This window comes from Equus quagga, chromosome 6 (assembly GCF_021613505.1).
Source record: "Equus quagga isolate Etosha38 chromosome 6, UCLA_HA_Equagga_1.0, whole genome shotgun sequence".
Classification (NCBI taxonomy): Eukaryota; Metazoa; Chordata; class Mammalia; order Perissodactyla; family Equidae; genus Equus; species Equus quagga.
In genome coordinates, this window is record NC_060272.1 from 68,286,124 (window position 1) to 68,312,688 (window position 26,565).

Consider the following 26,565-nt stretch of genomic DNA (forward strand, 5'->3'; position numbering starts at 1 on the left):
AGCTGGCCTAAACTGCAGGAAAATTGAAGGAAGCTTTTAAAACCGTCTGTGTGCTAAGCAGTTCTTAAGACAGCTCAGCGATCTCAGATGCAATAAGGGTCAAGAAAGCGAGAAATCTTATACTTTAATCTTATATAGTATTGTTCTTGATTTGAGGAAATATTAGTCATGGGAGAGCTAAGTGTCTAGTTTTCGGGTTCTTATCTTTGGCCTCCTGGCCGTTTGTCTCACATTCCAGGTGTGCTCAGCCTCGAGGCCTTTGCTTGTAACTCTTCTTCATCTTGAGGGCTTTGCATGTTGCCTCAGAGCACAAACCACCCCGACCTCCCCATCGTTTTCCTCCTTAATTGTACTTTCTGGTACTCATTTTGTTTGAGGTGGGTGTTCCTTCCACTGGCTGGATTGATGAGGGGTGTTTTTGTCTTCGTTGTTCTCTGATGTATCCCAGACACAGGCAGGTACCTAGTAAGCACTCAACAAATATTTGTTGAATGGGGTGAAAACTACTCAGGTGCATTAATGCACAGCACCAGGTCTCACAGACTCCGAGGAGAAGTTGTATCAGGTTTCTCAGAATCCATAAGTTTTGAAAAAACCTGGAGCAGGGATGACAGAGTGTAATCTCCCAATCTCTCAAATTTCATTATTTGAAAACTGCAAGAAGTTTTATTAGGTGGGAGATAGAAACTCCAATATAGCCTCCAGGCAAACTGTTTCTTTATTATGGAGATAGACACCTATAAATTATGCAAATGTAAAGAAAAGACCTCTTGAAATAGAGATGTGGGTCAAAGGAGATTAAATTGCTTTGGGGAGGAGAATGTGAAAGGCACAAAGGTCCAAGGGGTAGTTGCCCCTTTCTTTGCTTAAGGGAGAAAGAGGCAGCAGATCCTTTTGTGAAAGACAAAACAAACGTTATAAAACAAATCAAAACATGGGAGTGGCCCATTTTAACCTCAGGAATGGAACGGGGTCTGTATTTTATAGTCACTCCAACTGTTCTCTATAGTTTTAATGGAGAGGGAAAGCCAGTCGGTGACATTTTAACCTGCCTGCTTACGTGCCCAGTAGCTGGGAGTTGAAGCTGTGCAGTCGGTGAGGATAACGGCTGAAGTCTAACTTGTTCAGGAACACATTTAACTTCGGTAACTACAGCTCCCAGCATCAAGGCAAGGGTGGCAGCTGTACTGCACTCTAGCTAAGAAAAGTTGCTAGGTTGAAAATGATTGCCTTTAATTTATTTGGAGATCATACTTGGAGAGACCTACGAACATAAATTATTTCATATTACAGGTCATTATCATTTAGTGTTCAAACCTTAAGCACCAGGCAAAGCCTGTTGGAGGACTGAGAAATACTTTTAAAATGACGTATCCATCTATTTTAATACACTGTGCAGTGATCATCCTAAGAGGTTAACAAGAAAAAAATCAAGCATGACTATAAAAAGAAATTACTATATTTGATGGTACAAGTCTATGACATTCTGGAAAGATAGTACAGTGGAGGAAATAACATCATAGCCTTAGGTCATCCCTGATTTCCATATATAATTTAAACAATGTTTCAGCTAAAAAGGGAAAATAAGAGAATCCAATAATTTAAGTTCCAGAAACAATGAGGCATGTTCAGAACTCTATGCCCAGTGAGCAAGTATCACCAAAGGGGAACAGGGGTTCAACAGTCTGGACCTGAGATAATTACTGAAGACTATCCTGTGTGTGTAAATGAGCTGATACTCACTATTCTTGAGAAGTAATAAAAGAGAAAACAAGAATTGCAGAAAACTAATGTCAATGAAAATAATCCATAACCAATCTATAAATGAAAATTTGGGTGAGTTTATTCTGAGCTTAAATCTGAGGATTATAACCCGGGGCCTTTCTTCCCAAAGGAAGAAAGGGCACCAAAGAAGTGGGGTGCACAGAGTGGTTATATACCCCCAGCGAGGATGTTTCACATAGGATTGAAATGTCCCTTTTACAATAGTCGCGAGACTGCTCTGTCGGCACAACGATTGATGGAAACAGCGGGTAGGTCTTCTGTCTCAGTGAACACAGCAGGGTGGCAGTCTGTTGTCTCCAGCTTAGTCATCACAGGTGAGCTGGGTGGTCAAAGATGAGTGCAGCAATCAGTTCCTAGCCTAAGGAAAGATGCTTATCCCTAAGGAAATGCCAATGTGGGGGGAAGTTGCACCTTTATCTCAAGGGCCTTTGTTCTGGCCATAGGAAGGGTCTAAGCAGACATACAATGCGTGCTCAACAGCCACAGTCAGGCCCTTTTGGAAAAAACAAAGTCAGGCCGATTTAGGTTTATACCAAATGGCTTCCTCGTATACTCCAATATATCCTATTGCTTGCCATTTTTATTTGTCACTAATTAGCTAGGACAATGAAAGACGAGTTCTAAACCAGTTAATACTAGAGATGAACTAAACATATTTCTGGAGGTTGTGAGGAGCAGTTATAAAGCCACTAAGAAAAGCTAACCAGAACATGATCCATCATGGTTAAAACATATAAACGAATTACAACACAAGAGAAAATGATGGGCCTAGAAAATAAGGAAATTTAGTTTACAAATGTTATAGGTAGCCAAGGAAATTCACAATTTCAAGGATGTAGAAAGTCTCATTTAAGGAATAACTGGACTTTTTTTCTTGAACTGGAAACTTGAACCCATCAACAGAGTATCTGGACCTCTTGAAAATATCATCAGAGACCATAAAAATGTGTTTGGCCATATTTACTGAAATACAATAAAGTAATATTAAATGAAGACTAAAAGAAACTTAAAATGTGGGTCATATAACTGATAAAAGCTTATTACTTAAAAAATATCTTTCCTCCAATTTTATATGTTAAGTTATGAATACTCAGAGTCCATGTGAGAAATTGCCAAGAGGGGAAAGAAATTTTAGAATCTTAATTTCACAAAAAGTAATGGCATGCTCCCTTTTTGTGTGTGGGAAGACACAGAAACCCAAAATGGGAGGAGAAGGAAAGGTTAGCAGAGAAGATTTTTCAAAATATTCATGAAGCATCATTTCCTGCGGTTTCAAAATCATTGTGTGCACTGAGAGAAAATTTTGAAGAAAATGGGCTGTGCTTGTGAATAGTGTGCAGCCAGAAAAAAAAAAAACACAGGAAGAATATCTAGTTTTGACACAAGAGAAAACAAGCAATAAATGATCATTAAAACTAGACACTTTGCCAACTATTAATATGCAAATTAAGAGTTTTAAGATATAATTAAATTGGCAGAACAAATCAAATAAATTTCATCATTTTAAAAGCATATGTGTGTGTAGATTAATGATAATCAGAAGATAGAAAAACATGAAAATGTAATTTAATTACGTACAGGTTTGTAATTCATACATGTATATATATATTCGTATGTGTATATGTGTATATATGTATATATAGAGAGAGAGTTTCTGATTAGAAAAATAAGTAAACAACAACCCTTTAACAACATTTTTAGTTCTACTCTAGTAATATTTATTTTTCCTTGGTGCTTTTCTATTCCTTTCTTTATGTATCAGGTATAATCCTGAAAGTGATACTACAGAAAAAGAGGACACAGAATAGGGATGAAAATATCACAGAGCATGAAAATAACACCGGGGACTGTTTGGGCTGTGGCCACGCTGGCTGGACTTCAGAATAGGTTTCCCTGAGGCAAATGTCTCTAAAATGCTCCAGGAAGAACTCTCGAGATGGTTTAAAATCATACCCTTGAAATTCACCCTAATGATGAATTTGATCTTTTCTAAGAGAACATGCTTGTGAAGGGATTTTATAGGTGGTAGCAGATGTTAAAACTTTTTAGTGATAAAGCACTAATCCAAATTTTAGCTTTTGGTGAATTCTTAAATGGTGGCAAATTTGGATAGAGGAGAATTGGAAAATAAAATGAATCTAATAGGTTCATTTACTATACTGAATCTCGTAGAAAGAACCTAATAAATGGAAGAGAGAAGAGCCATTTGGAAGAATTCCTACTCACTGCTCTGACTGTATCTACTGAAAGCTTCCAGATTTGAGTTCATCTAAGACTTTATGAATTTAATCCTTGCAAAAGGTCTCCCATAATTTTAGAGTTTGATTAAGACAATTAGCTACTTGTTTTGATTAACTCTTCATTGCAAAAAATGTTTATCATCCTTTGTGTATTTATTTCTGTGTCAGTTACACAGGATACAGCAAAAGTACTATTTTTTAGAAATAAGAAGAAATAATAGGTCATATTACAATAGGAAAAATAGAAAATGTGTTCTTAAGGTGATGATAGATATGGTGTTATTAAAAAAATAAAATGAATAAAATTTCTAAACAAAACAAAGATTAACAATGATCCTAAAAATGCATCTCCTATACTTTTATACACCTTTGATTCTGTTCTATATCTTTCTTTGAACTTGGACTGAGGATGCTCCATAGGTAGAAGAGATAATTTTGGAATGAAAATAAGGCCAGTTAAGACTTTCTGCAAATATCCTGGGATAGAAGAAGCTGAAGGGGAAAAGTAAGTTACCCAAGAACTACAAAGTATGCTTATCTTGCTGAGGAAAAGATTTATAGTTGCAGACTACATTTTTGAATTTAAAAGAGCTAACCAAACCTTAGTGAAAATATAGAAATATTGGTCCAAAGAGATTTAGAAGGAAATCTTGAGTTACAAAAAACACAGAGAAGATTCATAAAGAAAGACATGTAGTAATAAGTCATAGGATGAAATGTGCCTCTCCTGTTAACCCATACGCTTAATCAAGTCGCTTGGGAATTTCACGAAATATGCAAATTATACTGGAATTTGAAAAGTTAAAGTAGAAATAATTTATATGAAAGAAAGCAATTGTGAACTGTGGTATGATTTGAGGAATGGTAGAGCTGTGAGTCTGTTTTTGTGCCAGAAATAGCTTCAAATCCAGTTTTATAGTTTTCATTGGTGGTGTTTTGGGCAGAGTAACCAGTGCTCTTCTCACAGAGCAGGGAGCTTGTGCTGAAATCTGGAGTCCTCAGCTCTTTGTCATTAGCTGAGCCATATGAGTCTGGCATTTGTGAATTTTAATTTTAAACCTATAAATGAAGCAGTAGGGCTAGACAATATCTAAGATTCTTCTTGGGTGTGATTCTATGTGTCCTGCTTTAGTTTGTTTGACCAAACTTAAATAAACACGTCTATTTCTAAGTTTAGTTTAAGGAGAACTGACAGACCTGCTGGGCTTTGTTCATGAAACCGATAAAAAGACCCTCAAAAAGAAGGCTTGTTGTATTGTCTTCCAGAGTCAATAAAGGTTCAAGTGTTTTCTTCTTTTAAATCAAGGCCAGGGTTGATATTATAATCACAGAGATAAATTATGGGTACTCTGCATGGCACAGTACTTAACATAACCATTTAGATTGTTCAGTTACAAACTTATTCACCCCCAGCTGGTCAAACCTCTCTCTAAGTCGTTAAGCACGTTTAGTCTTTTCTGGTGGGGCTCCAAGGTTCACTCTCCTGGTATTTAAAAATCAAAACTGTACACTTTGCAGCCACCTGGTCATAATTGAATTCTTTTGTAGATCCTAAAACCAAAGTACATACTTTTTTTTTTTTATCACTTAGATCTTTTAAGCTGGGTCAAGTTTCATAAGAAGCTCCTTTCAGTTAGTCTTGACTCTTGAAGTTCCATCAAACTGCTCTATTCTGGTTGGCTTACTGTAGTTCCTAAATTTGTGTTGGTTTATTTTTGCTTGTCTTAAAACTACTCCCACTGATTTTTTCTCCCACACACACACACACACACACACACACACAAAGGAAGTCTGTTAACTTCCTTGTCTTCTCCCAACAACTTCAAAATCTTTCTGTTCTGGTCATCTCCTCCTCTACCCCCAATGGCCAGATTTGGTCATCATGAAAGGATGAAGAAGGCAATTGAAATACAAATAGAACATAGGGTTTAGATCATGACAAAAGTTAAACTAGAAATTCGACTCTGATCTTAATGGTAGAAAAAATTATATGCTTATCAGTGTACAGAAGGAAGAAACATATTAGATCTTTAGGGAAACAAACTTTTCTGGCATTAAGTTCTGAGTGAAATTTTTTGAGAGTGACATCACACTGAAAAATTGCCTCCAAGGAAAAAACATTTTTAGGCCTATTATTCCCTCAATATAAGTTAAGGACATAGAGCTCAACTGGAAATCAGTGAAAGAATTTCTGGGAAGCAAGACAAATACAAGCATATGAAGTTTTCTGTGATCTGATCTGGCCTAATCTCCAGAGAAGTAGAAAGGCTATTCTTCAGGCAGACTTCTGTAATCATTTCTCCTTCTGGATCATTTCTCAGAGTTTTGATACAAATTGAGCAGCAAACTCTTTGAGGTTATTCAGATCTATACTTGAGATTCCCAAATATTATGAAGAGGACACAACACTTCTTAAAACTCCCCCCTTTACCTCTGTGGGGGGCTGGCATTGGCCACCCCAAGATTTGTCTCTTTGGCATGAGGATTATTTGGGGCTGGTTACTTTTAATAAACTGGGACAGGCAAGGAGGCTCTGAGGAGTGGAACTTGCTTGCCCTTTGTTAGGAGACATTTACATTGTAAAGGAAATCTCCATCTGTAAAGGTGTCTTCCTCTCTGTACTGGAAGAAGGGGGGATGACTTTATCTCTAGAAACTCTTAATCAATGGGGAAGGCAAGGACTTAAATCTGCATTTGTTTATTGTACTTGTCTGGTAACCTCCTGTAACTGACTCCCCCCACCCCCAACATCCTCCTTTGTCTTTAGCTGAATATGATATTTAAGGTGGGGGCTTCAGCCGTTTTGGCAAGTTGCTCAGCTTGCCTGAGCCTCTCCCATGTATATATGTTATAAAACTTTGTTTAATTTTCTCCTGCTATTCTGTCTCATGTGAATTTAATTCTTTCTCCGGCCAGACGAACCCAGAGACGGTAGAGGAAATGACTTCCTCCCCTACAGCTCCCATCTGCTTTCTGCCCTACCGCAGATGCTGCCCAACTTATCTGTCCTAAGTCTTCCTGAAAAACTTGTTCTCCAGCCTTAGTCTATGTACCTCTTCTCTGTCTGTCCTTTCTTCTTTTCTCATTCCACACCATCAAATTCCAAATAATGAACCTGGCAAAGGCAGAATTCTCCTTGGAAGGCAAGGAAGGACAAGAGGATGAGGTAGAAAAACAAGATCCTGTTTAGCAAGGAGATTAGTGGCTAAGAGCCATCCTCTGTTATTAATTTTCACTCAGTCATACGTACATTAACTTTGTTAAACTTCATGATAATTCTGTGCAATAGTAATGTTTTCCTGTTTATAAGCAAGAAACTAAGCTTCAGAGAGTTTATGGAATTTACTCAGGGTCTCATAGCTAGCAAATGGTTCAGCTGGAATTGTGAACCTTGGTCTTGTGAGAGCCTGGAGGGCAAGTTTTCTGTGTGTCTGGTTAAGAACAGATCCACGCTCTGTCAAGATTGGATGAGCCAACAGTAATGTTGATATCCTTTTACTAAAATGGGGGCACCTAACTCAGACTCTCACCAATTTCAATGGCTCACCCTCTTACACATGAGTTTGGGTAAGTTTTACATACATATTACACCTAAATGAATGTAAAGACAGCAGAGCAGGGTACAATGATTACACATATACTTGATGGAGAAGATATTAATCACAATCTTAATTTCCCATTCAGGTATATTTACACAAATAGTTATGTTTTTGGTGGTAGCCAAGACCACCCTCAGGTTCAGTGATTTGCTAGAAGGGCTCATGAAACTCATAGCTATGGTTTATTACAGGCCAGGGATACAGATTAATATCAGCAAAGACAAAAGGTTCATAGAGTAGAATCCAGGAGAGACTAGGAATAAACTTCCAGTTGTCCTTTCTCAGTGGAGTCATATGAACAGTGCTTAATTCTCCCAGCAATGATGTGTGATAACATACACAGAGTATTGCCAACCAGGGAAGCTCATTCAAGCCTTGGTGTCCAGGGTTTTGACTTGGGCTTGGTCACATAGGCACGGAGCACTCACGAGATTGACCTTAGTTATTCAGTCTCCAGCCTCTCCAGAGGTCATTCTGGTTCAGGATGGCCCAAGGCCCCCACCATAAATCACATTGTTAGCATCAACTATCTGGCAAGTCCTAAGGCCACAGGTACAAAGACACTCTTATCATGCAGGATATTTCAAGGGTTTAGGGATTATCTCCCAGGACTTAGTCAAGGGCCAGTCATTTCTTTGGAAGGTGCAGGGTTTGAACATCCCAAGCCTGCTAAGTTAACTCTTCACTGCTCAGTTAAAATAAACCTAACAGGTATATGTAGAAACTAGATGAAATAAAATTAGCAACTTAAGATAATGTAGTTTCTTAGAGAAATTTAATCACTTAACATATACCTATTTTAAGGGGCATAAAATTTGATTTTCCAACAGGAAAGTTTCACTCAACACAATAATTGAGAGAAATATAATCTTTCAGAATATTTTATGTTTCAAAGAAAAATCATTCAAAGGCAGAGTACATAGACCAATGGTTTTGAAGATTATGATTCAAGGTTTCTGAGGCCCCACTGGAGATGTGAGTTTGGAAAGGGGAATTGGTGGGCGATTGGGCGGGTCTCTGGACTGCCTACTAGTCCTTCAAACAGAGCAGCTCTGTTTTAAACTATTTTCCTGATTTACTCTGCTGGGTAAAATCTCATCTAAAGAAAAGGTTACTTGGGTTTAAGAAAGCAAAACAAAACGGAAAGCCAATTGTTACGGGTTTCATTGCGCCTCTCCAAAACATCATATGGAAGTCCAAATGCCCAGTACCCCAGAATGTGAGCTTACTTTGAAATAGTGTGGTTGCAGCTGTAATTAAAGTCAAGATGAGGTCATACTGCAGTGGGCACTATGTCGTGGGCCCTTAATCCAATATGACTGGTGTCCTTATAAAAAGAGGGGAGAGACACACAGGGAGAAGACAGCCCTGCGAGGACCAGCAGAGATTGAATCAGCTGCAAACCAAGGAACGCCAGCCAGCACCAGAAGCTAGAAGAGGCAATGAGGGATCTCCTCAGAAGTTTCTGAGGGAGCATGGCCCCGCTGACACCTTGATTTTGGACTTCTAACCTTCTGTACTACGAGACAATAAATTTTTGTTGTTTTAAGCCACTCAATTTGTGATACTATGATGTGGCAGCCCTAGAAAACTAATACACTGATTAGTGTAATATCATCAACCAATCAAAAACTGAGACCAAAAGCTTAGACGACTTTCTCAAGACTGAGAGTACCGAAGATGTTAAGAATCTACTATTTAGCTGTTCAAAAAGCATTTTATAATTCCATGTTTTCAATGGATTGCAGTGGTTAGTTAACAACAACAAAATTTCTCTCTATAGATACATCTCTCAAAAAATAGACTTTATCAAATCATCATGTTGTACATCTTAAATACATGCAATTCTTATTTATCAGTTATACATCAATAAAGCTTAGAAAAAAAGGAATAGTTTGGCTGATTAAGTTAGGCTGCTGAAAGCAGTGCAAATTTTTGCAACTGCAAGTAAGGAGTGGGTTACATAGCAATTTTGCAGGACTGAGTTAAAAGAAAACAGGTGAGCAGATTCTCAACTCATTGAAGTGCTCATTCATTGCTATTTTCCCTTGGGGAAAAAAGGAACAGGTGTGGGGGTGGAGGTGGTAAACAATGTTTTTAGTAGTTGATTTAAATTTTCAGTAGAATACACAAAGCACATGCAGGAAAAAAAGGTCATAGCCCCGTATTGGATGTTAAAAGCCCTATTTTTAGGAATTTATCTAACGTTAAATTTAACCGTTGAATCAATTAGCTATTAGCTATTGCTATATAACTATCTGTCCCAGACTCAGTGGCTTACTAGAATAACTTATTGTTGCTTATTTCTGCAGGTCAGCTGCAGGGTGGGCTTGGCTAGAGGAGTTCTGCCTCAAGTGTCTTTCACGCTCCTGAGACCAGCAGGACCAGCTTTAGGGCATATTCTTCTTGTGTCAATGAGAGAGGTATAAGAGGGCGAGTAGAAGTGTGAAGTTTCTTAAGGCCTGAGCTAGGGAGTAGCACACAGCTGCTTCCAGCCATGCATCACTGATTGGGCAAAGCAAGTTGGATGTGCATTTGTTTGCTAGGGCTGCTTAACAAAGTACCACAGTTCTGGAGTCTAGAATTCCAAAATCAACATAAAGGTGTTGGCAGGGTTGATTCCTTCTGAAGGCTGTGAAGGAAGGGTCTGTTCTAGGCCTCTCTTCTTGGCTTGTGGATGGCCATCTCTTTTTTTTTTTTGAGGAAGTTTAGCCCTGAGCTAACTGCTGCCAATCCTCCTCTTTTTGCTGAGGAAGACTGGCTCTGAGCTAACATCCATGCCCATCTTCCTCTACTTCATATGTGGGGCGCCTACCACAGCATGGCATCCCAAGTAGTGCCATATCCGCACGTGGGATCCAAACTGGGGAACTCCTGGCCGCAGAAGTGGAAGGTGTGAACTTAACCGCTGCGCCACTGGGCTGGCCCCTGGACTGCTATCTTGATACTCACATAGTGTTCTGCGTATATGCAAGTCTGTCTGCAAATCTCCCTTTTTTATGAAGATACCAACCATATTGGATTAGGGCCTACCCTAATGACCTCATTTTAACTCCATTACTTCTGTAAAGACACTATTTCCAAATAAAGTCACATTCTGAGGTACTTGGGTTAGAACTTCAACACACGATTTTTTTTGTAGGGGGGACGGGACACAATTCAACCCATAATCCATGTTCATGCTCAAAGTAAAAGTTTTACAAGTTGTACCCAAAATGAAGACATGGCAAGGGTAATAGGTACAGGAATGGGTGAAGAATGGGTGTCTTAATAGTTTAAACTTTAAATAAGCACAAGGGTTGGCAAACTATGGCCTATGGGCCAAACCTGACCTACTCTCTGTTTCTATAAATAAAGTTTTATTGGAATTCAGGCATGTTCTTCTTCTTCTTGTTTTTTTTTTTTTTTTTTTGATGAGGAAGATTGGCCCTGAGCTAACATCTGTACCAATCTTCCCACATTTTGTATGTGGAATGCCACCTCAGATGGCTTGATGGCTTGGTGAGTGGTGTTGTAGGTCTGCACCTGAGATCTGAACCTGCAGACCTGGAGCCACCAGAGCTGAGTGTGTAGACTCAACCACTACTCCACCAGGCTGGCTCTGGGCACGTTCATCTTTTAATATGTTGTCTCTTTCTGCCTCAGTACTACAACAGCAGAGCTGGGTAGTTGTGACAACAGGCTGTATGGCCTGAAAAGTCTAAAATAATTATTATCTTGTCCTTTACAGAAAAAGTTTGCTGATCCCTGATCTTGCCAGAGCAGCAGGGCCTATAGATAAAGACTCGTATATTTTCCTGAATCTAAGTGTCCTAATGGAACAATGGAAAAACACTGTGTTGGCCGTGGGACGTTTTGTCTTAGGACATCAGTTCAGCCATTAGTTAGTTCTATAACCTTGAGCAAGACCCTTAGATTCACTGTCTGTTTCTCATCTCACAAATCAGGGAATTGGTCATGTTGCTTGCCTTGCTTTGATTCTCCTTCATGGTTGCCAGATAGTAAACCTCCAGTGACTAAAAAGTACTGCATCGCACTATTCAAAAAAAAAGTAGCATAGTGCTTGCTTCGGCAGCACATATACTAAAATTGGAACGATACAGAGAAGATTAGCATGGCCCCTGCGCAAGGATGACACGCAAATTCGTGAAGCATTCCATATTTTTTGTACCTCAACATAATAAAGGCCATATATGACAAACCCATAGCCAACATCATACTCAATGGACAAAAACTGAAAGCCATCCCTCTGAGAACAGGAACAAGACAAGGGTGCCCACTTTCACCACGCCTATTCAACATAGTACTGGAGGTGTAGGCCAGAGCAATTCGGCAGGAAAAAGAAATAAAAGGAATCCAAATAGGTAACGAAGAAGTAAAACTCTCGCTGTTTGCAGACGACATGATCTTATATATAGAAAACCCCAAAGAATCCATAGAAAAACTATTAGAAATAATCAACAACTACAGCAAAGTAGCAGGGTATAAAATCAACATACATAAATCAGTAGCATTTCTATACACTAACAATGGACTAACAGAAAAAGAACTCAAGAACTCAATCCCATTCACAATCGCAATGAAAAGAATAAAATACCTTGGGATAAACTTAACCAAGGAAGTGAAGGATCTATACAATGAAAACTACAAGACTTTCTTGAAAGAAATTGATGATGACATAAAGAGATGGAAAGACATTCCATGCACATGGATTGGAAGAATAAACATAGTTAAAATGTCCATACTACCCAAAGCAATCTACAGATTCAATACTATCCCAATCAGAATCCCAAGAACATTTTTCACAGAAATTGAACAAAGAATCCTAAAATTCACATGGGGCAACAAAAGACCGCGAATTGCTAAAGCAATCCTGAGCAAGACAAACAAAGCTGGAGGAATCACAATCCCCGATTTCAAAACATACTACAAAGCTACAGTGATCAAAACAGCATGGTACTGGTACAAAAACAGGTCCACAGATCAATGGAACAGAATTGAAAGCCCAGAGATAAAACCACACATCTATGGACAGCTAATCTTCGACAAAGGAGCAGAGGGCCTACAATGGAGAAAAGAAAGTCTCGTCAACAAATGGTGCTGGGAAAACTGGACAGCCACATGCAAAAGATTGAAAATTGACCATTCTTTTTCACCACACACCAAAATAAACTCAAAATGGATCAAAGACCTAAAGATTAGGCTGGAAACAATAAGTCTTCTAGAAGAGAATATAGGCAGTACACTCTTTGACATCAGTTTCAAAAGAATCTTTTCAGACACTATAACTCCTCAGTTGAGGGAAACAATGGAAAGAATAAACAAATGGGACTTCATCAGACTAAAGAGCTTCTTCAAGGCAAGGGAAAACAGGATTGAAACAAAAACACAGCTCACTATTTGGGAAAAAATATTTACAAGCCACTTATCCAACAAAGGGTTAATCTCCGTAATATACAAAGAACTCACACGGCTTAACAACAAAAAAAACAAACAACCTGATCAAAAAATGGGCAGAGGACATGAACAGACATTTCTCAAAAGAAGATATAAATATGGCCAATAGACATGTGAAAAGACGTTCATCATCGCTAATCATCAGGGAAATGCAAATCAAAACTACACTAAGATATCACCTTACACCCGTTAGATTGGCAAAAACATCCAAAACCAAGAGCGACAAATGTTGGAGAGGTTGTGGAGAAAAAGGAACCCTCATACACTGTTGGTGGGAATGCAAACTGGTACAGCCACTATGGAAAACAGTATGGAGATTTCTCAAAAAGTTAAAAATAGAAATACCCTATGACCCAGCCAACCCATTACTGGGTATCTAACCTAAGAACTTGAAATCAGAAATCCCAAGAGTCCCTTGCACCCCTATGTTCATCGCAGCATTATTTACAATAGCCAAGACGTGGAACCAACCTACATGCCCAGAAACTGATGATTGGATAAAGAAGATATGGTATATATACACAATGGAATACTACTCAGCCATAAAAAAAGACAAAATTGGCCCATTCGCAGCAACATGGATGGACCTCGAGGGTATTATGTTAAGCGAAATAAGCCAGTCAGAGAAAGACGAACTCTATATGACTCCACTCATAGGTGGAAGTTAACATATTGACAAGGAGATCTGATCGGTGGTTACCAGGGAAAAGGGGGGGTGGGGGGAGGGCACAAAGGGGGAAGTGGTGTACCCACAACATGACTAGCAAAAATGTACAACTGAAATCTCACAAGGTTGTAATCTATCATAACATTAATAAAAAAATAAAATTAAATTAAAAAAAAGAAGTAGCATAATTGTAGAAAAATATCATTTTCACCCATGGGCCTTGATCTATTATTTAAATGAAATAAAAGTTATTATTTTTTTCTTAATTGGCAATCCTACTTAGCATGGAATGAAATGATCTTTAAGGTTCCTTCTTCTTTTTAATCTTAGGATTCTACAAAGTCAAATATGAAAGGCAGATGAATACGTAAGATGTAGCATTCTTAGACAGAAATCAGCTTCATTGTGAGAGAACTGTATTAGACCCACTCATCCATTTTGGCCACTCTGGGCATGAGAATCTCAAGATGGTGCAGGAGAGGCCGTCTGGTCCTGCTATCTACATGTAATAAGTGGAAGGGCTTAACTCAGGATTTTATGAAAAAACAAAAGAATGTGCAAAATAAAACTACAGCTCCAGCATGAGTGGCAGATTGAAAAGCATGCTCCCAGTATTTTGTAGAGCCTCCCACCAGGATGTAGGGTCTCTTCCTACCCTTTGAATCTTGCTTTGACCTATAGAATGTGGGTGACGTGATGTTGTGTAAGTTCTAGACCTCAGGCCTCAAAGGCCTTGCAGCGTTGGTCTTTGCTCTCTTGGGATGTTTCCTAAGACCTCCATGTAAGGAAACTGGTCTGGTATACTGGAGGGTGAGAGGCCATGTGGAGAAGAACCAAGGCTGCCGAGGTGATAGCCAGTGCCAACTACCAGTCGTGAGAATGTGGCTAAGGAAAAAGTTCAGGTCCAATCTGGATCACCTTTTGTGTGCCCCACATTTCTCTAGTCCCATTCCAGCTGCCTCCAAATCTCTGCTTCAGGCTTTATTTTATATAAGTCATAGAACAAATTTTACTGTTTCCTTTTTTATAAGCTCCAGTGACAGTCTTTAATTACCGTATTTTTATCAATTGATTTCTATGGGAATCTTTGCTTTTTTCCAAATACGCGACGTGAGATGTTGACTACCTGCTTTGGATAATCTGTGGCGTGCTGTAGTTCTCTGCATCTCTAACATGAATGTGTGGTTCTATGTTCCCACTGCAAGATCTGCACACTCTTCAGTGTGGTCTTGGGAAGGGCTTCTATACTCTGGGAGAGAAGAATAGTTTCCTGCTTGTTGTCTGAGCTAGAAATACATCTATTGTGCTAAGAACATCACATAGATTTCATATTGTCTGCTAACTCTGATTTGTGGTGACTGCCTGGAGCAATATTAAGAATTATTGTGAGGCCACATCCAAGCTCAGTTAAAACTGACTGGCAATGTCTTTCCTTGGAGAGGAAAGGGCCCATATATCCAAGTATTTCCTACCATTTCTGTGAAAACAATTAAACACCTCCTCTCTTCTGGTTGTAGTAGCACCAGCGAATTTCTGTTTAATCATTTCGTACCCAGTAAGCATAGTTTATAGAGTTACATTAGCTAGCCTAGAGAAAGTTTAATGAAGTTCAATAATTATCGACATCATTTGACATGGTAATCTCATCAAAAGTGCAGAGGTTATTATTTGGTCATTTTATTTATGTAACTTCTTTAATAATCATGTATAATAGCTACTCAGTTTTGTAATCCATGGCAATGTTTTGGCAATGAATAAGATTTTTAAACTATAAAATTGAATTGAGAGGCGATATACCTCAGGGGTTGGCAAAGTATGGTCAGTGCAACCTGTCACCTGTTTCTGTAAATAAAGTTTTGTTGGAACCCAGCCAGGCCCATATGTTTCACGTTGTCTCTGGCTGCTTTGCACTACAATTACAGGATCAAGCCAATGTGATGGAGACCAGCAGAGCTGAGTACTTGTGACAGAGACCTTATGGCCTGCAAAGCCTGAGATATTTACTAACTGACCTATGGCAGAAAAAGTCTGCTGACCCCTGATGGATTGAAATGGTTAAGGATCCAATACTTATTGACCACTCTCCATGTTCAGGCAACTGTGATGGACTTAGAGATCCCTTCGAAGGTCTCTTTCCTATCTAAAAAGAGGCTTTATCAGAATCAGTGGTTTTTAATCTTGTCTTCCATTAAAATAAACAGGGTAGAGTTGTTAAAATTACTAACATTGGGACATGACCTATGTGGGATGTGGATATTGCATGTTTTTGAAAACTACTCGGCAGAACCTAATGTGCAGCAAGGTTAGGGAGCATTGATCAGGGTTTTTATTTTACACTTCAGCTATTTGCTCTCCTAGAAGTTAGATGGTGTAACTATCCAGTTTGACTTATAGTGACTCAAATATAATAGAAAGTAAATCTGAAGTAGCATAACAAAATGAAAAATAAAAAATTTAAAGGAATGTTGGGTGTTAATTCAGACTAGATGAACCCTCTTAAAGACCCAAGCCAATAGAATTCTTGCTGGTCCAAGTTTCTTGAGGTAAAGTATCATTGCTTCCTGCAAATCTCCAGATTTAAAACCATTTGTCAGGCTAACAAAAAAGTCACTTAAATCTATTTTTTTAGTGTCTTACTTGCTTAACACTCTTGAATCATCTACTTCAGAAAATAAAACCCATAGCTATACTCTATCCTCCTGTTAGAAGTTTTGTTCACATTGCAATACTTAGTATTTGGGAAATTGGGTAAAATGCAAGAAAAATCACTTTTTTCTAGTTCAACATGTGGCAAATTATAATGGATAGACCAGAAGCTGTGGATCAGGAAGCTCTCTCAGAGCTCTGGTTTTAAGTGTCACAAGGATACATACTCTCGTTGTCCTGTTGGGTGCACCTTGACTTTTTATGGATTTCTATAATAGTTTTAGTAAGTCATATGCCAAAATTTTCCATGGACATCTGAAAGTGGGACTTATGTGAATTATTGGAATTACACATAAGCATGTTATTTATAGATGGAGAAACTCACAATTTAGGTTGTTTATCCCAGAGATATATCTTGAGAACTTCCTAGGCAGATTAGTGTACCACCAGCAAAAATCATACATTTATAATTTAATATTTTACCAGCCCAACAGCTAGTTCGAGCATATGCAGAGATGAAAATTTCCATCCATTTTGCCAAAAATCACACTTTCATCAGTCTACAAAATCTGTCTTGGCCCCACCCCTCCTTTTTGATGCCAATACTTTTCCTTCATTACTATCTTCTCTAAGCCTGAAATTTCCTCTCCCATCAAACTAGGAAAGCTTGGAAATCTCTCTGTTCGAGATTCTGTTATAGGTCCTTATGAAAATGCAGTTCAGACAGAGAGACTGTAAGACTATTAGGATGAGAAGAATCCATTATATTTTTAAACATTATTCTTTTATATTCTCTTTATAGTCTTCTGCTCTTATTTTCTATAGAATTGGCAGTGCCACCATGAAAGCCATTCTGCTCATCATGGTCCATGAATATCTGTTTTCTACTGAGACTAGTTTTTCTTTAAATGACGCATAATGCTTTTTCCTTTGTAGAATACTTCAAAGTCCCAGGTCTGCTTCCCTGAATTGTCCCTATCTTGGATCAGGACCCCAGACAGTACCAGAAGGAGCATTCTCCACAGTGAGATATGTATATATTTTCTGACATACTCTTATTCCCATTTTTAGAGAGGAGGTTTTAAGAAGTGCAATGCAAAGAAGTATGGTAGTATACACATGAAAGAAACTAATATTTATTTTGTATCTAATATATGCAAGGCATTGATAATCACTTCACATATGTTGTTTAATCGTTGTAAGAAACCATCATGTAGGAAACCGAATGGGTATTATTTCCATTTTTACTGATAAGGAATAGGTGAATTTCTCAAGGTCACATAGCTAATAAACAATCTGTTTTTTATAGTCCTATACAGCTAACAAGTGGTCAATTAACGTTAATTATAAATCAGAGGATTCTAAATTAATGAGCTTTTGCTCATTAAATTTGGAAATCACTTTTAGTTTTCACATGTATGTCTCAGAATACTTCATAGGCATTTACGGAGGGTTAACTTCCACCTCCAGATGAGGAATATAAGAACTTTCCCCAAATATCTGCGCACACACACAGTAGCTTCCCACTACTTCCTAAGAGTAAGTTAGGTCTCTTTATGATGTCAACCCTCTGAAACTAAGCTCTTTTTCTTTAGCTGAAGGGTGCAACTTTGAAAATTACTGCAGTTTGATGTCTTACAACTTATTGCAGTTCTCTGCAAGTTCAGACATTTTCTGCAGTGAACAGAGAGTACAAATGTAGCTGAGTGTTAATTAAATAGAACATCTTGAGTGTAAACATTAAAAATTGATCACCTTCTGTGAGTAATTTAATTTGTGAGCATTAACATATTCTAAGCTGATATCTTGAATTTTACTAGAACATCTCTTGGTGCATAATTAAGGGGAAGAAGGAAGAACCCTGAATATGAATATATTTAAATTTTGCTTTTCTTAGTCACTGTGGGTGTGCAAACTCTAAGGCCAGAGAGGCAACTACTTCAGCATCGCTGTAAGAGCAGCAGCCGCCGCCGCATCCTGGGCCCCCCCGCTGTCGGGTTCACACCAGCAGTCCTGCACCACGGTAATCGTTTTTGGCAAAGTGGTAGACCTGTGGAGTGGCTCTGGCAGCTTTCCTTTCCTTTTGGGTTATACTAAATCATTAATGAATGCATTTATTTATTGAATTTTCAGCTTGTTCAGTAAGGTGTAGCAGAGTGTGCATATGAGAGAATGGAAAAAAAGAATAAATTAAATTTCATTGCCAAAGTCAGTCAACTATCTCTGTGAGCTTAATTAAGATAATAATTTTTTTTTCCCCTTAGTTCCTGTTTTCAATGTCATGATCCTGATACTACATTTTGAAAATGTTACTAAATAGAATTAGTGCTGTCTAAAATGTGAGGTCGGTGACATTTCTCGTGGGTGTCTGTTTAGGTCCTTTATGTCTGTTTAGGTCCTTTAACACTACCTTCCTTTTATTTAGACCCGTTCCTATGCCCAGGAGTGTAGTGACCCAGGGCATTTCTGATGCTTTCTGACTCAAAGATCCAGGTAGTCATCTGGAACTTTCTTCCTGGCTCTCTTCCACTCTTCTACCAAAACACGTTGATTCTCTGTTCCATTCCTTTAGACTTTCACTCTAAAAGGAACTCGAATTTGTTCATCTATGGCCAGGTGTTAGCGGTTGACAATGACATTTCAAGGAGATACAAAGGTCCCTGCTCTTAGACAGTATTAAGTGATTACAATTTTGAGAGATGGGAAATCTTCAAAATCATATTGCATAGACAGTTACTCAGACTGCATACAGAATTGAGTCTGCTGTGTCGGTATATGAGTTCATGCTTAATCTTTGTGTATGAGATGGAAATAAGTTCAGAAAAATTCTTGAATAGATTTTTCTTATAATAACCAAAAAAAGCTTTCAGCATGGGCTTGAAAACTAATTTTTAGATATTTTGCTTTTGCTTCATATACTAAACAGGGTAAGATTTTAATGAAAAATTGTGGTTCACAAACATAGATATGAAGATTTAATAAACGATCTGAGCCTATATTGTTTGTCACAAATGGCAATATTTATATTTGAAAATAAAGCTTAATTAACAGCTCATCAAAGTAAAAGTGTATTGAGCGGTGATGGCCTCTGGCTTATTTTAGCGGGTGACTTAGTGAAGGGTTGGCAATTGTATAACTGTTGGTATCATTCTTCAAAGACTGACGTAAAAATAACAAGATAGTATCCAAACGGAATGCTAAGGAACTAAAAATATGATGGAGTTTGAAAGAGAGAGTTTAGTTTTATTTGGCTGTCAAGAAAATAAAGAGCAGTGATTTCTTTTAACATAAATTTAATCATCAGTGAAATTTTAAAGTAAATAGTATTTTAAACGCTCCAATCCAAATTTAATACTTCTTTGGAAAGCTTTAGGGTAATGGAGCAAAAAATTATTTCTGTCCCCCAAATCCTACTGCTTTAGGGACCAATCTCATAGCAGTACAGGGAAGTTTTCATTAAAAATGAAATAGTTGCTGTTTTCTATGTTTTGTTTTTAGCTTAGGACTCCCGTATATTTAAGAGAAGAATGAATCTGGATAAAAATGATCTGTCTATCTATCATCTGATGAATACCTATGTGTGATTATTGCGGTAACTATTTCCAAATATTTTTGCCAAGTTTCAAAAAAATATGCACTTATACACTGCATTAAAAAAAAAACTTGGCATGATTCAAAGTTCTTGAAAAATCTGATTATACTATTAACTTACAAAAAATTGCATATGAAAATTAAACTCTAGCTGGGTAATAAAATTTGTTATGATTTTAATTCCCCCAAAAAGATAATTAAATAGATTCATAGTTTTCCAGCGGGCATTTTCCAGTTGGCGCTCCAAGGGACTAGGGCTGGAGCTGGGGGCTGATAGTGGCTCTGGCACAGGGGGACTGGATTCAGGGGGAGTAGGAATCAGAGATGTGGATCGGTGCCAGAACGACATTCCAAGTACCAAATCAGTCACTTTGTAGATAATCAACCTCAGTACACCACTGCAAAATGGGCATAATAATACCTACTTCACAGAAATGGCAGGAGGGCCATAGGAAATTGTGTGAGGAACTGTCACGGAAGGTGTTATACGAATGAGTTATTACAGCCTGGGAAAGAAGAGGGGAAAGACAGGGCAAGTAAATTTTGTCATTCCCATCCCCCACCCTGCTAAACCATCTTGCATGTGGAACAGAAATTTATTCATAATAGTTATATTAATGAGGATACTTTTAGTTGTAACTGAAAGCAACTCATTTAATTTAATAAAAAAATGAAATTATTGGCTCATGTACCTAGAAAGCCTTAGAGATGCTTTAAAAATGTCATCAGGAGTCTTCATCTTTTTCAGAATCTCTTGGCTCTGCTATCCTCTGTGATGTCTTCATGCTAGGCAAGCTCTCCCCATGTGGTGGCAAGAATCGTCTCAACAGCTCTAACTTTATAAGCCCTTGTGCTTGAGATCTCAGAAGGACTGAGACTCTCAATTTTATCAGTCCCCACAAAAGGATTCTGAGTCACCCAGGGTGGGTTGTGTGGAACCCCCCCACCAGGAAGAAAAGAGGCAGTTCCTAAAACGACAGCATCCAAAAGGACACTGGGCAAACAAAATGTATCAGAACCAACTAGTACACTGGTTCAAGTGAAAACAGACCTTATTCTTGAAGAGATAAAGAGGAATCTCACTGGTATCAAAGGACAGGAAATGAGATACAACTGGGCCACAAAGGGACTGGAACTGGAAAGTCTGTCCTAAGGCTAGATCAGGTTGGGTTCCCCAGTTTTATGTTCCCGTAGCATCCGGAACTTTCCATAGCATAATATTTGTGACACTTCATCATAATTAGTTACTATTAGTCTTTCTTCTAGGACTTTAAGCCCTATGAAGCCATGAACTTTTATTGTCTCATTTGCTACTGAATCCCCAGCACCTATAGTAATGTAGGGATCCTGGTAGGTCAGCAAATATTTGACTGGACGGATAGATGAAGAGGCTGCTCTTCTCCTCTCTCCTATTCCTTCTTACATCCAACTAGATAATCTGTCATCCTTGAGTGCTTGCTCCATTTATCTGCTTCTCTGTGCTATGCATGGGCCCCTCTGTTCTCTTGAGTTATGCCTGTCGTGGGGTTTGTCCTACTACAGCAATGATTTGGCCCTGATTTTGTATGTTCTTTTGGCTCCAGAGTCTCTCAGTTTTCCAATTTCAAATTTAAGAAAGAGGATAAAATTAGGCATGTTTGGGTCAATAGTGGGAAAGAAAAACAATGAAAATGATTATGACATGAGAGCTGTGATAGAGGGAGAAGACGTAAGGAAGCAAATAAGAAGGGAACCTAACCTCAGCTAGGGGACTAGGGAAGCCTTCCTGAGAAAGTGGCCTGAAGGTGGGCATGGGAAGAGGGATTAGGACTTCAAAAAAGGAGAGAATTGGAAGGAAGAGTATTCCCGCAGGGAACATCCCGCAGAGGAACTGTCACGGAAGGTGTTATACGAATGAGTTATTACAGCCTGGGAAAGAGGAGGGGAAAGACAGGGCAAGTAAATTTTGTCATTCCCATCCCCCACCCTGCTAAACCATCTTGCATGTGGAACAGAAATTTATTCATAATAGTTATATTAATGAGGATACTTTTAGTTGTAACTGAAAACAACTCATTTAATTTAAGAAAAAAATGAAATTATTGGCTCCGCAGGGAGCAGGGAACTGTGTACATTTGTACATTTCTGTGCAAAGGCCCAGAACTGTAAGAACTGTAAGAAATACACAGATACACACCAAGTGTATAGTAACCATGGTGTTAGAAGAGTCACTTTCATTTTAAGAAAATGATATCCTATTATATAGACTTTCATCATGCTTTTTCTCATACAACTACACATATTGGAAATCTCTCCAAGTCAAGTAGTAAAGATCTAATTCATTCTTTTAATAATTGCATACTATTCCATGTTATAGACACACTGCAATTTATTCAACTATTCTCAAATGAATGGGTCTTTCTTTGTTTCCGTCTTTTGCCACTAAAACAATGTTGCATAAACAGCATGTTCTTATAAACACAGGAAATGTTTGTTTCCTAGGAATGTTGTTGCTGGGTCTAAGACGTGTATATAAAATTTTAATAGACATACCAATTGTTTTCCCCAAATGCTATAACAATTTCTATTTTTACCAATTTGTTTGAAGGTAACTTTTTTTATAGCATCCCTAACAACAGTAGATATCATCACCATTTTAAATAAATGTTAATTTATTGTTACTTTATTTGTATTTCTCTGACTTCTTTGGAGATTAAACCTCTTTTCACATGCATACTAGTGATTTGAATTTGCCTTTCTGTGAATTATCTGTTCATATCCCTTTCCCATTATGTTTTCATGAATTTCTATGAACTCTTTGTTTAATGAAGATATTAATCTGTCATATATGTATAAGGTACTCCAGAGAAAGAGAACCAACGGCATGTAGATAGATATATAGATACAGATGTAGATATACGGATATATAGATAGATAGAAGAGGAGATTTGTTATAGAAGTTGGCCCACACTATTCTGGATGCAGAGATGTCCCATGATCTGCTGTCTGCAGGAAAGCCTGGGGTATAATTCAGTCTGAGCCGGATGGCCAGGGCCTCCAGTGTCTGAGAGCAGTGGAAGACGGACATCTCAGCTCAAGAGGAGAGAGAGAGAGAGAGAATTCACCCTTCCTCTGACTTTTTGTTCTCTTCTGGCTCTTAAGAACTGGATGATGCCCGACCGATGCTGGCAAGGGCAGATCTTTACTTAGTCTACTGATTCAAATGCTAATCTCTTCCAGAAACATCTTCACAGACATACCCAGAAATAAGGTTTTATCAGGTGTCTGAGCACCCCTTAACCCAGTCAAGCTGACACATAAAATTAACCTTCACGCTTAGTTAAATATGTTTACGTTTACTTTTAGAGCTTTGGGCATTCTATTTGCTTTAAAATGTCTTCCAACCCCTGGTTTATACATATAACCTGAATTTCCTTTTATAAAATGGTTATTATGTTATTTTTACATCTAAGTCTTTTATCCATTTAGAATTTTGTTTTAGGATTACGTGAGATAGGGGCTTTAGTTTACTCCTTCCAGATGGATAATCAATGTTGTAACATTATTAAATATTTAAACTACACTTTTTTCACAGAATTAAACTGCTATCTTTATAATAGATGCAATTCTCCTTTATATTGGTATATATTTCAGGTTTTTTTCTTCTGTTCCACTGATTTATTTGTCCATTTCTGTGTCAATACTATGCTGCTTAACTGTAGTGGCTTTATGATACATTTTATATTCCAGTTAGGCAAACCCTCCTCTTCATTACCCTTATAAATAATTTTCTTCACTATTCTTGGACATGAATTCATCCATGTTGACTTTAATATTATATTAAAACTCTTCATCCCTTCAAAAGTCAACATTTCCTGTATATATTAATTTGAAGAGATTCGATAAGAGAGATCCTGTCCAAGGAAATAAAATCACTTAGAACTATGTGTCATTCAATAACATTGCATGGTTTTCTTCATGTAGGTCTTATGTCCTTGTTAAATTTATTTCTCAATATTTTATTTGTTAGTTTTCATCATCATTGTGAATGGAATATTTCTAGTAGTTAGTGCTAAAGGAGGATAAAAGCAATTACCTTTGGTACATTTAGTATGCATTCAGCCACGTTACTAAATTTCTTACTAAATTTTAGTAATGTTTTACTATGGTCTCTTGGGTCCCTTAGGTATACAATAGTGTCATCAGCAAATATAAACCAAGTTTTTAATCTCTTCTGTTCCAATTTATACTGATTATTTAATTTTCTTTGATTTTCTAGAAACTTAAAACAGTGTTGAATAATAATGGTGGTATCAAGTATCTTTATCGGAATTTAATGAAAACGGCTTTATCATTTCATAATTTTGAAATGATATTTTGCAATTAGCTTTGTAAGTAGTTTTTATCATAGCCAAGTAGTTTCCTGTGATTGCTATTTTACTTAGAGTTTTTATTAAGAATAGCTGCTCAATTTAGCAAAGCCTTTTCAGCACCTGTTGATAAAATCATCTGTTTTTTCTCCTTTGTGAGAATATAGAATTATATTACAGGGGAGTTACTCTTTCACTTGTAGCATAACTGTTTTATTCCCCAAATCCTTATTTATGATACATTTTACACATCCCGTGTTATTCTCCATTTAAATTTAAATATGCATGTTGCATGGTATGCTAATAGATATCCTGATTCTGAACAATTCTTGAAATCCCAGAATAAGCTATTTGATCATAGAGAATTATTTTCTTTGGCTACAATGCTGAAGTTGATTTGTTAATATTTTAATAAGAATTTTTGCATCTCAATTCATCTTCTATATTTTTCTGCAGATTTTTATGCCGTGCCATTATATTTTACTCTTTCATCTTACTGTGATAACTAATTTTATTCTGAGGTTTCTTTTTTCCTTCTCCTTATTTTTTCTGACTTGATAACGTTACTATTAGTTCCCTTCTCAGCCCCGCCCCCTACACTGATGTAGAAGTTCTCCTGCATTTTTCCATTCAACTAGTCTTTATCCTTTTCCAAACACTCATAAATGCCTCTTTATGTATTGTTATATGACAGTAAGAAACTATTTCCCCCAATTACCTCAAGACCTTTGCTCCAACCCATCAAGAGACATTTTTAGAATACTTTTACTTTCCTCATTCCAGTGGCCCCCAGATAAATGGGACTTCCAGCAAACTTCTGCCTGACTCTTTTCCTCGCTACCACCCCACATCCTAGGTTTGGTTGAGATATTTTTTTACTTTCCAAACCTTTAGGTTTTCACTTGTAGCATAACTGTTTTATTCCAAGGATCTTTATTTAGGATATATTTTGCACATTCCCAATTATTATGCATTTAAATTTAAACATGCATGTTGCAAGGTTAACTCTTCACTGCTGTTTCCTTTCCTCATCTGTCCTTTTCTTGAGATCTCTCTTCTTGCTAACTTGCTGTCTGGTTGTGGATATATTTCCAGTACTTGTCTCAATGGGAGTCATCGGAAGTCCTGCTTTTGCTGATATCTTTCCTTTTGCGTGGCTGCTAAGTGGTATCTTGGAGGGCTTTAGGATGCTCGGGTTTAGGATGCTTTTCTCTCTGGATCAGTTGGTAGTATTCCATCATGTTCTGGGGTCCTCTGTTGTGTGTAGATGAAAAGCCAAGTCTTTCTGATGTTTTGTTTTTAACTTGTTCTTTCTTTCAGAAAAACTCTTGCAACAGTTTTTCACTTTTTTCTTAAGTTCAGTAATTTTACTTAGATATGCTAAATGTATGTCCTGCTTGGAACTCAGAGAGCCCTTCAAATCTATTTTCTTCCATCAACTCAGGGACATTATTTTTCTTCTATGTGCATAATTACCGCCTCTCCTCAATCTGTAACTTTTTTTCTGGAATTCTTGTCATTCTCATGTTATTTCTCTTAGATCTGTCTACCTAGTCTCGTGTTTTTCCTCATAATTTTTGGTCTGTAATTGTTTTCCAGTGATTTTTTTCCACTTGGTCTTCCAGGTTACTCATTTGAGTCTCATTTTTTCAAGTTTGAAAATCATAGATTTTTGTTCCCAAATATCTTTTTTGGGGGGAGGGGAGGAAGGTGGTGAAATGGAATTCTCCCCTGTGCTGCTATTTCTGTTGTTACTGTTGTTGGGAGTGTACTACTAGATATAGACTGAGATAGTAGTAGAATTAATAGACGTATTTTGGTTTGGGTTATCTATCTTCTTTTGTAGTTCCATTTTGCTAGAAACCCTCTCTTCTGGATCTTTTAACCAAGCTTCCTCTCCCTGGTTGCTGTCTCATCCTTGGATGGGTGAGTTGTTTATTTGCCCACTCACTGGGGTTCAGGTCCTGCTGCTGGCGTACCAGGACTAAACTTGTCTGCTCCCAGGTCTTCTTAGCTTTAATGGAAAACACTTGGTTAGTCTCAGAGGCAAGGAAGATTCAATGTCAGGGAATTAATTGTTCCGATGACATGAAATTCAGCAGAATGAAACTTAAACTAATGTATTCATTTCTGAAAACTCAAGAGTAAGTACCCAATAATTTCCCACTTAACATTATTGTAGATGTGCCGCCGAGACTGCAGTGAGCTTTTATCTGCATATTACAGGCTCC

The 26,565-nt window shown here is 37.7% G+C and overlaps 1 long non-coding RNA gene and 1 other non-coding gene across 4 annotated transcripts in view; both read left to right on the plus strand.

Moving 5' to 3' along the window:
* Positions 1 to 26,565, plus strand: part of LOC124241070 (uncharacterized) — an 83,984-nt gene that overhangs the window by 37,226 nt on the left and 20,193 nt on the right. Inside the window, exons 1-3 of one of the 3 annotated variants that reach the window (XR_006889087.1) lie at positions 11,357 to 11,431; positions 17,331 to 17,427; positions 18,292 to 18,417. The exons of 1 other annotated variant lie outside the window; for it this stretch is intronic. This is a non-coding gene — a long non-coding RNA (uncharacterized LOC124241070). Of the gene's footprint in view, positions 1 to 11,356; positions 11,432 to 17,330; positions 17,428 to 18,291; positions 18,418 to 26,565 lie in introns of those variants that run through there. One more of the 3 variants, XR_006889088.1, reaches the window with a different exon arrangement.
* LOC124241444 (U6 spliceosomal RNA) lies at positions 11,684 to 11,790 on the plus strand. The gene has a single exon (XR_006889221.1). It is a non-coding gene; the product is annotated as a U6 spliceosomal RNA (small nuclear RNA).